The 9,232-nt window shown below is 37.6% G+C and overlaps 1 non-coding gene across 1 annotated transcript; it reads left to right on the forward strand.

Annotated features, from left to right (window-relative positions):
* Positions 1-4,699: 4,699 nt before the first annotated feature.
* LOC142842760 (U6 spliceosomal RNA) lies at positions 4,700-4,803 on the forward strand. Its single transcript, XR_012909440.1, has one exon. It is a non-coding gene; the product is annotated as a U6 spliceosomal RNA (small nuclear RNA).
* The last annotated feature ends 4,429 nt before the right edge of the window (positions 4,804-9,232 follow it).

Consider the following 9,232-nt stretch of genomic DNA (forward strand, 5'->3'; position numbering starts at 1 on the left):
CTAGCTGGGCAACAGGATGCAGCCCGTTCCTCCTCCTACAGGTATGGTTTGTTGGATGAAGCATATCACTGGGTACAGACTTTAGGGTTTCAGAAGCTTATGTTAGGCCTGTTGGTTTACTGGCTTTTCCTGCTGTTTGACAATCCAGATGTAAAATTGTAAGCCACCTCTCTAGCACCTTGTCTGCCTGTGTCCTGCCATTATTGCCACGATGACAGTGGACTACACCTTTGAACTTTAAGCCAGCCCCAATTAAATGCTTTCCTTTATGAAATTTGTAGTGGTCATGGTGTCTCTTCACAGCAATAAAAAATCGTAACTAAGAAGTTGGTACCAGGGAATGGGTGTTACTGTGATAGGCATGACCATGCTTTTGTTCAGAGGAATGTGGTACTTTGGTAATTGGCCACTTTAATTGAGTTTAATGGACTATAGTAATAGAAGCATGGAAGATGGTGGTGCTAAGGGTGTTTTGAACTGTAGGGGCTCAGCTCAAGAAGTTTCAGTGAAGAAGCAACTAGAGAAAATTCTTATGATATTTTGGTGAAGAATGTGGCTGCTTTCTGTCCTTGTCCAAAAAAAAAAAATCTACCTGAAGCTAAGTTGAAGAGTGTTGTATTGATTCCATTTGCAGAAGAAATTTCAACACGGACTGGTGTTCACTGTATCTTGTGGTTATTAGTGGGTAATCTTATGCAAATGTCTAATGGAGAAATGTAAAATGTATAGTTAAAGGAGACAGTGGCACCAGGGAGTATAATGGAGCTAAGTCCTGTGTTCAAAAAGATAAACAGATTAAAGAAAAGCCTGATTCTAAAGGGAATAAAGGAAATGGTGACCTCGTGTCAAGATCCCACCGAGCTAAATTTCAAAGTTGTGAAAAGAGATTAAAGGAAAGCAAGTGTGTTGCAGTCAACAAAGCTGAAAGGAGTTAGAGATCTGAAGAGCACTTTGACATCAGACATGGAGGTGCATAGTTTGGAGTTTGTCCAGCTGGGTTTTGGTCTTGCTTTGGTTCAGTATTTCCTCGCTATGCTCCCTTCCCTACATTTTGGTGTGATAAGGTATATGCTGTGCCATTATATGTTGGAATTATGTGATCTGCGTTTTCAATTTAAGTTTTCAGGGGATTATAGTTAAGGGATTGCATGCATCTGAGAAGAGATACTGAACTCTGAAACAAATTTGAGAGTGTTATGAACTGGGGACTTTTTAAGTTGGACTAAATGCATCTTGAATTATGGTATGACTACAAGCCTTTGTGGGCCATCAAGTGGAATGCGGTGGTTTCAATAAAAGTGGCCCTCATGGGCCCATAGGGAGTTGCAGTACTAGGATGTGTGACCTTGTTGTAGAGTGTGTCAGAGGTGGTGGGCTTTGAGGTTTCAGAAGCTCCAGCCAGGCTTAGTGGTTCACTGGCCCTTCCCACTGTCCTCCAGATGTAGAACTCTCAGCTTCCCCTTCAGCACCATGTCTGCCTGCATCCTGCCATGGCTCCCACTGTAGTGGACTAAACATCTGAACTTAAACCAGGCCCAACTAAATGCTTTCCTTTATAAAGGTTGTGGTGGTCATGGTGTCGCTTCACAGCAATAAGAACCTCAACTAAGACTCCAAGGAATTTAGTAGATCTTGGTGGAACACCCTGCTTTCCTCCCTCCTGTGGACTTCCTAAGTGCTCTTTCAAATTGATCTCAATTTCTAAGTGTCAGATTCTAATACCTATAAACACATTTTTATCTGGAATTCCCATATCTACACCTAGCAGTATCCCAGAAGAATTCCCTCCCAAAAAGCACAGTCAGCACACTCTCCTAACAACCTAGGAAGGCAACAGAAAATAAGCAAAAATACACTCACCCAACAAAGAAAGGTAAGAACAGATATAAGCCCCTAGAATTACAATAGTCCCAAACTCAGATGCCTAATTCCAGCATAAAAACAATAGCCAGGGCAATATGTCTTCACTGGAGCACAATAACCCTACCACAGTAGGTCCTGAGAATTGCAACATAGCTGAAGTACAAGAAAAAGACCTTAAAAATAGCCTTTACGAAGATGATAAAGGTCCTTAATGAAGAAATGAATAAATCCCTTAAAAACTATGAATGTACAAATAAGCAGTGGAAGTAAATGAATAACAGTTCACAGCTTGAAGCTAGAAATTGTAGAAGGAGGGGGCTGCTTGTTAGTCCTGGCTGCTTAACTAGCTTATCTCTGAAATAATCACACAGAAACTGTATTCATTAAATCACTGCTTGGCTTATTAGCTCTAACTTCTTATTGACTAACTCTTACATCTTAGTTTAACCCATTTCCATTAATCTGTGTATCACCATGTGTACATGGCTTACCAGCAAAGTTCTGGCATGTCTGACTGGAAGCAGTTCCATGGCAGCTCTTTCCGCCTTTCTTCTCCCAGCATGCAGTACAGTTTTTCCCACCTACCTAAGTTCTGCCCTATCAACAAGGCCAAGGCAGTTTCTTTATTCATTAACCAATAAAAGTAACACAGGCAAAAGGACCTTCCACACCAGGAATAGGAACAATAAGGAAGACAGATTAAGTGAAATATGGAAATGAAAAATTTAGAAACTTGAACAAAGGCAAGCCTCACCAACAGAACACAAGAGATGGAGGAGAATGTCAAAGAATGAAGACATGATAGAAGAAATGGATACCTAGGTCAAAGAAAATGTTAAGTTTTACAAACTCTTGGCACAATCTGGAAATTTGGAACACTGAAAAGATCAAATCTAATAATATTAGGAATAGAGGAGAGGACAGAAACCCAGATCAAAGGCAGAGAAAGTATTTTTGGCAAAATATACAATCATAGAAGAAATTTTCCCTTAGTAGGAGATACTTATCTGGGTAGAAAAAGGATACAGAACACCAAGTAGACCAGACAAGAAAAGGTCCCTTTAGGATGTAATCAAAACACTAAATAGACAAGACAAAAATATTAAAAGCTGCAAGGGGCAAAGGCCAGAGAATGATATATTAGAATAACATCTGACTTCTCAAGACTAAAAGCAAAAAGGGCCTGGACAGATACACTGTTGGCTAAGAGACTGCAGATGTCAGCCCAGCCTATTGTACCCAGCAAAAAGATCAATCTTTTTTCAACTATGACATTTCATTATAAAATGAAGTTTAAGCACTGTCTGTTTACAGATCCAGTCACATAGAAGGTGCTAGAAGGAAAACTCAAATCAATGCCAATAAATTATTCCACAAAATAGAAACAAAGAACATTGTCCAGTTTGTTCTTTGAAGACACAATTACCCTTGATACCAAGCCAAACAAAATTACAGAACTAGTTCCTTATGGGCATAGATGTAAAAAGTCTCAATAAAATGCTTGCCAACTAAATCCAAAAATATGCCAAAGTGATCACCACAAACAAGTGTGCTTTATGCCAGAGATAGAGGGATGTTTCAACATGTGTAAATAGATGAATGCAATACTCCACATAAGATGAAAGGCAAAACTACTTGATGATTTCATTAAATGTTAAAAATGCCTTTGGCAAAATAGAAGACAGCCTTATGTTAAAAATCTTGAATAGATTAGCATAAAAGGGATAGATCTCAACATAATTAAGGCAGTTTACAGCAAGCCTATAGCCAAAATCAACATAAATAGAAACTCAAAGCAATTCCACTAAATCAGGAAGAAGGTGAGGTTGTTCACTCCATACCTATCCAATATAGTAATTGTAGCCTTGGCTAGAGCAATAAGACAACTTGAGATTTAGGGGATGCACATTGAAAAGGAACAAGTTAAAGTATCTTTACTTGTCAATGATATGATAGTGACATAAGTGACCCAAGAACATCCACCAGGTAGCTTTTACAGCAGATAAACACTGGGGAAATTACCTGGATACAAAATTAACTCAGAAAAATCAATAGCTTTCCTAGGGAAACTGGGGAAACAACACATTTTATGATAGCCTCATATAACATAAAATGTCATGGGGTAAACAAGCAAGAGAAAGACTTGTACAATAAAAACTTTAAGACATGGAAGAAAGAAATTGAAGCTATCAGAAGATGGAAAGTTTTCTGATGCTCATGGACTGGTAGGATTAATATAGTAAAAATGACCATCATCTCAAAAAGCAATCTATAGGTTAAATGTAATTCCCATCAAAATTTTAACAAAATTTAAGAAAACAGATTTAAAAAATAAAAGTTTTCCATTTCATATGAAAACAATAAACCCAGTGTATCTAAAACAATTCTGAATAATAAAAGAACTGCCTAGGTATCACTGTCCCCAATTTCAGAGCTATAGGAAGCAACATGGTATTGGCACAAAACAGATCCACAATGGGATGTACTAAAGACCCAGAAGAATTCACACACCTGTAGACACCTGGTTTTTTATGAAGAAGCCAGAAACGTTTTGCAAAAAGTGTCATTGACAAATGCTGTTTGAACTGAATGGCTGTATATAGAAGTTAAATAGATCCATACTTGATCACCCTGTACAAACCTCAACTCCAATGGATCTAAGACCTCAACATAAAACTAGATGTACTGAACCTGATAGAAAAGAAAGTGAGGCCAGATGGTGGCACACGCCTTTAATCCCAGCACTTGGGAGGCAGAGGCAGGCAGATCTCTGAGTTTGAGGCCAACCTAGTCTACAAGAGCTAGTTCCAAGACAGGCTCCAAAAGCTACAGAGAATTGCTCTTAGGCAGCACATACACTAAATTGGAACAGTACAGAGAAGATTAGCATGGCCCATGCACAAGGATGATATGCAAATTTGTGAAGTGTTCCATATTTTTAAATACCTGAACGCATGAAAAGCTTCAGATGGAAGAATCTCATCGGGATTATAAACCTTGGACTACACAGAATTGCTCAGTAAAAGATTTGGGGTTTCCTCTCAAACGATCATCCTCCTGCAGTTGAATCACTTTTCTGAATAAAGATATCAAACTTTCAAAAAAAAAAAACTACAGAGAAACCCTGTCTCAAAAAAACAAAAAAAAAGGGGGGGGGGGAAGGTGAGAACTAACTTTGATCTCATGGGCACAGGAAAGGATTTTCTTTTTTTTCTTTGGTTTTTCGAGACAGGGTTTCTCTGTTGCTTTGGAGCCTGTTTTGGAACTAGCTCTTGTAGACCAGGTTAGCCTCAAACTCACAGAGATCCACCTGCCTCTGCCTCCCGAGTGTTGGAATTAAAGGTGTGTGTCACTGCCGCCCAGTAGGAAAAGATTTTTCTGAAGAGAACACTGTTAGCATAATCCTTAAGATCAATAATTAATAAATAATACATCATGAAATTGAAAAGCACACTATCATTCAAAGGGACAGTCTACAGAATGGGAGATTTTTACCAACCACGTATCCTATAAAGATATCAGTAATCAATACAGGTAGTTCTCCATATGGAAGAGAAGTAGAATAGATAGAATGAATTGAGCGTGGGTACTGGAACCGGAAGATCAAGTGGGGAAGACAGGGAACAAGCTAAATAATATAGTCATAGAAAGCTGAAGTTATTGACCATTTGAAAGGTAGTTTGGAAACCTAAAAGCAATAGATGGTTCCTAAAAATATACACATATATGATGGTGATCTAAATGAAATTACCAAATAATGGAAGTGACAGAGCCCCAACTGAACATCTTTTGTTACCAAATGAAGCTTCATTGCTAGTAATGGATTACATCTAACTTAGTTCTTGACCAACGGCATCCCAGGCTATGTCCAAGACTATAGGTTGCTCTCTGGAAACTAACAGTGATGCTAAGACAACGCCTATACAAACTCACTGAACATGGATAAATCAAGCCGGTACCTACATAAAGCCTTCACCTCTGTGTGAAATGTACTCTGCACATAACCAAAACATTTGTAAAGACCAACTACAGTCCTTTTGATATGCAGTAGTGGCCTGCCTGAAGTATAGGTTATAGCAATGGTGACAGACTTGTGGGTGCAACCAACCAATATCTGATTTGATTCCACTCCATGAGATGGAATTCATCTGACAGTGCTTGGGTGACTAAGAACCTAGGGACCTAAGGTAAAACCAAATACTACTGTTCTGCTAAAAGAATATAGCAATAAAATGACTCTTAATGCTATTCTGCTATACTCAGATCAGTATTGCATAGCTATCATCAGAGTACCTTCCTTCTACCTCCTGCAGCAGATGGGAATATACAGAAACCCAGAGTCAAACAATGTACAGAATGTGAGAGCCTTCTTCAGAACATTCAGTGTCTCCATCAAACCCCTCCTCTCATATCTCACAGAGTCTTGTGGTAGTGGAGGCAGAAATAGTGTAAGAGCTTAGGGGATGGAAGATATCAACAAAACAAGGCCCTCTAAATAACAGGATGGGTACACATAAGAACTCAGAGTTTAAGATAGCACACACAAGGCCTTCATGGATCTGTATCAGGTGGAGTCCTAGAGCTGAAAGGAGAAATGGGTACATACCTCCATCCCTAACCCAGAAGTAATTTTCAGTTAATAACCACTTGGAAATGAAAATTTAGTTTTGGGTTTTTTTTTTTCCCCAGGGAAGTCTCCTTGGGGAAATGAACTGCTCTTATGGGTAGACTGCAGGCCCAGCAGGAGATGGCTAACAGAAAACAAACTCACTAGCATCTTTAGAGGTTCCTTTTCTCATAATGCCATATCAGAACTTATTTTTTCAAGTTTTATCTTTATATTTTACCTTTTTCTTTTTACATGCCTTTGCCTATATGTAGTATCACCTTAAATACTGCATGAGATACTTGAATATGCAAACCAGTGGGTCTTTCTGCAATTGTGTCAATTTAGTTGTTCCTTTTCTTGAGTTCTTTTCTTTCTCTTTGTCCTATTCTGATATGTTAGAATTTGTTCTATCTCATTTTATATTTTTTGAAGCTTGTTTATTTTCTAATGAGAGATAGATATGGAGAAGACTTAGATGAGAGGGGAGGTTAAGAGGGGTAAATAGAATCAGGATATAGTATATGAGAAAAATATTTTATATAAAAGAAAAATTTTTGAATGCTGAAGATATTTTGTTATCCAAAATCATATTTTTAGTATTTTATTTTCTTTCCATACTCTCTAATTTAAGTATTACTAAATCATGAAGTTTTATTTACTTGTATATCACTTTTTTTGCTCTTTCAATGATTATCAGTAAATATTAAATGTGTTTCCTTTAATTATAGATTAATAATCAAATTTTAGCTTTCAATGATCTTATATTCAAAATAATTACTTTTTTTTTGGATTTTTCGAGACACCCTTTAATCCCAGCACTCGGGAGGCAGAGGCAGGTGGATCTCTGTGAGTTTGAGGCCAGCCTGGTCTACAAGAGCTAGTTCCAGGACAGGAACCAAAAAGCTACGGAGAAACCCTGTCTCGAAAATAATTACTTTTTTAATGTGGGCAATGTAACTGAATATTTTAGTTACTTAATTTCCCAATGACCCAGTACTTATAGGGTCTTGCTATTTCAGATGAAGATGAATAATACTAGAATACATAATAAAGGCCTTCTAATGTGAATCTGATAAAGCGACATTTTCAAAGTTAATAGAGAAGATTGGAACAGTTTTGTTGTGCTATTAAAAACTAATTTTCCAGGAGCAGCAGAGCATTTGGCAATGTGTTACTAGTCAATATGAGTTTACTCTGTTTTACTTTCTAGACTGACATTTTAAGATATGTATTTCATTTTAATCTCAACACAAAAAAGATCTTATGTATTAGTGTATCTAGCCTTATCCTTTTTTCCATTCTCAAATTAGACAGCTCATGATTAAGCCCTAGGAAAAAACAATAATGTTCATGTTCAATTAAGCAAGATTTTAATATACTCACAAGTCTAGGTAATAAACAATATAATATCCTTAGAAATAATTCAAAGAGAATAGTGAGTTTAAGCACTTTGTGTTAAATAAACATTAAGGCTCATTTTGTATTTAAAGAAAGTACCCCATGATTTAGATATGAAGTAATACATGATCAAAATGTTACATGCAGATTTTACTTATAAAGATTTATTTGGGTATATTTTTATATTTCTTTAAATAAATATAAGTATAGTTATTTATTTAGTTTAGTTTTAACTTAACAGGGATTTATTATTTATACACTAAAATTTAGTCACAGCAGTAATCATATACCAACATTGCTATCGAAAAAATTTTAAATAAGCTGTCTCAGGCTTTCTACTGCTCTAAAGATACACTATAACTCTTATAAAGGAAAACATTTAATGGGATGGCTTATACTTTAAGAGGTTTAGTTTATTATCATCATGGTGGGACATAGTAGCATGCAGATAGAAAGGGTGCTGGAGAAGGAGCTGAGAGTTTTGCATCTTGATATGCAGGGAACAGACAGTGGGTGTGGCTTGAGCATCTATTAATCTTTGAAGCCTGCCTCCACAGTAACATACTTTCTCCAATAAGACCACTCCTACTCCAACAAGGCCACAACTTCTAATCGTGCCACTGTCTTTGTGGACCACTTTCTGTTAACCACCACATTCTACTTGCTGGCCTCCAAAGGTCTATAGTCATATTGTAATACAAAAATTCATTCAGTCCAACTTCAAAAGTCCTCATATGATGTGGGAGTGTCATATATCAATCTGTTGATTTCATTGGTTAAGCAATAAAGAAACTGCTTGGCCCTCATAGGTTAAAACATAGGTGGGAGGAGTAAACAGAACAGAATGCTGAGAGAAAGAAGCTGAGTCAGGAGTCGCCATGATTCTCCCACTCCAGGCAGATGCAGGTTAAGATCATTCCTGGTAAGCCAGCTCGTGGGCTACATACATTATTAGAAATGGGCTAGTCCAGGTGCGAGAGTTAGCCGAGAAAAGGCTAGATATAATGGGCCAAGCGGTATTTAAAAGAATACAGTTTCCGTGTAATTATTTTGGGGCATAAGCTAGAGCTAGCCATGTGGGCGGCCGGGTGCCAGGGATGCAGCCCGCCGCTCTTAGTACTACACTCATAGTCTATCACAGTCTCAAATTTGTTCCAAAGTCTAAAGTTCTAAGTCTCTTCTGAGTTTCATGCAATCTTTTAACTGTAATCCTCTGTAAAACCAAATGAAAAATCAGATCACATACTCCCAACATATATTGGGAGCGTATAAATTACCATCCCAAAATGGTAGGGAATGTAGGGAAGGGAGCATAGTGAGGTAATACTGCAGCACCCAAAAACAGCTGGGTAAATTCCAAGC

Source organism: Microtus pennsylvanicus, chromosome 1 (assembly GCF_037038515.1).
Source record: "Microtus pennsylvanicus isolate mMicPen1 chromosome 1, mMicPen1.hap1, whole genome shotgun sequence".
Taxonomy (NCBI): domain Eukaryota; kingdom Metazoa; phylum Chordata; class Mammalia; order Rodentia; family Cricetidae; genus Microtus; species Microtus pennsylvanicus.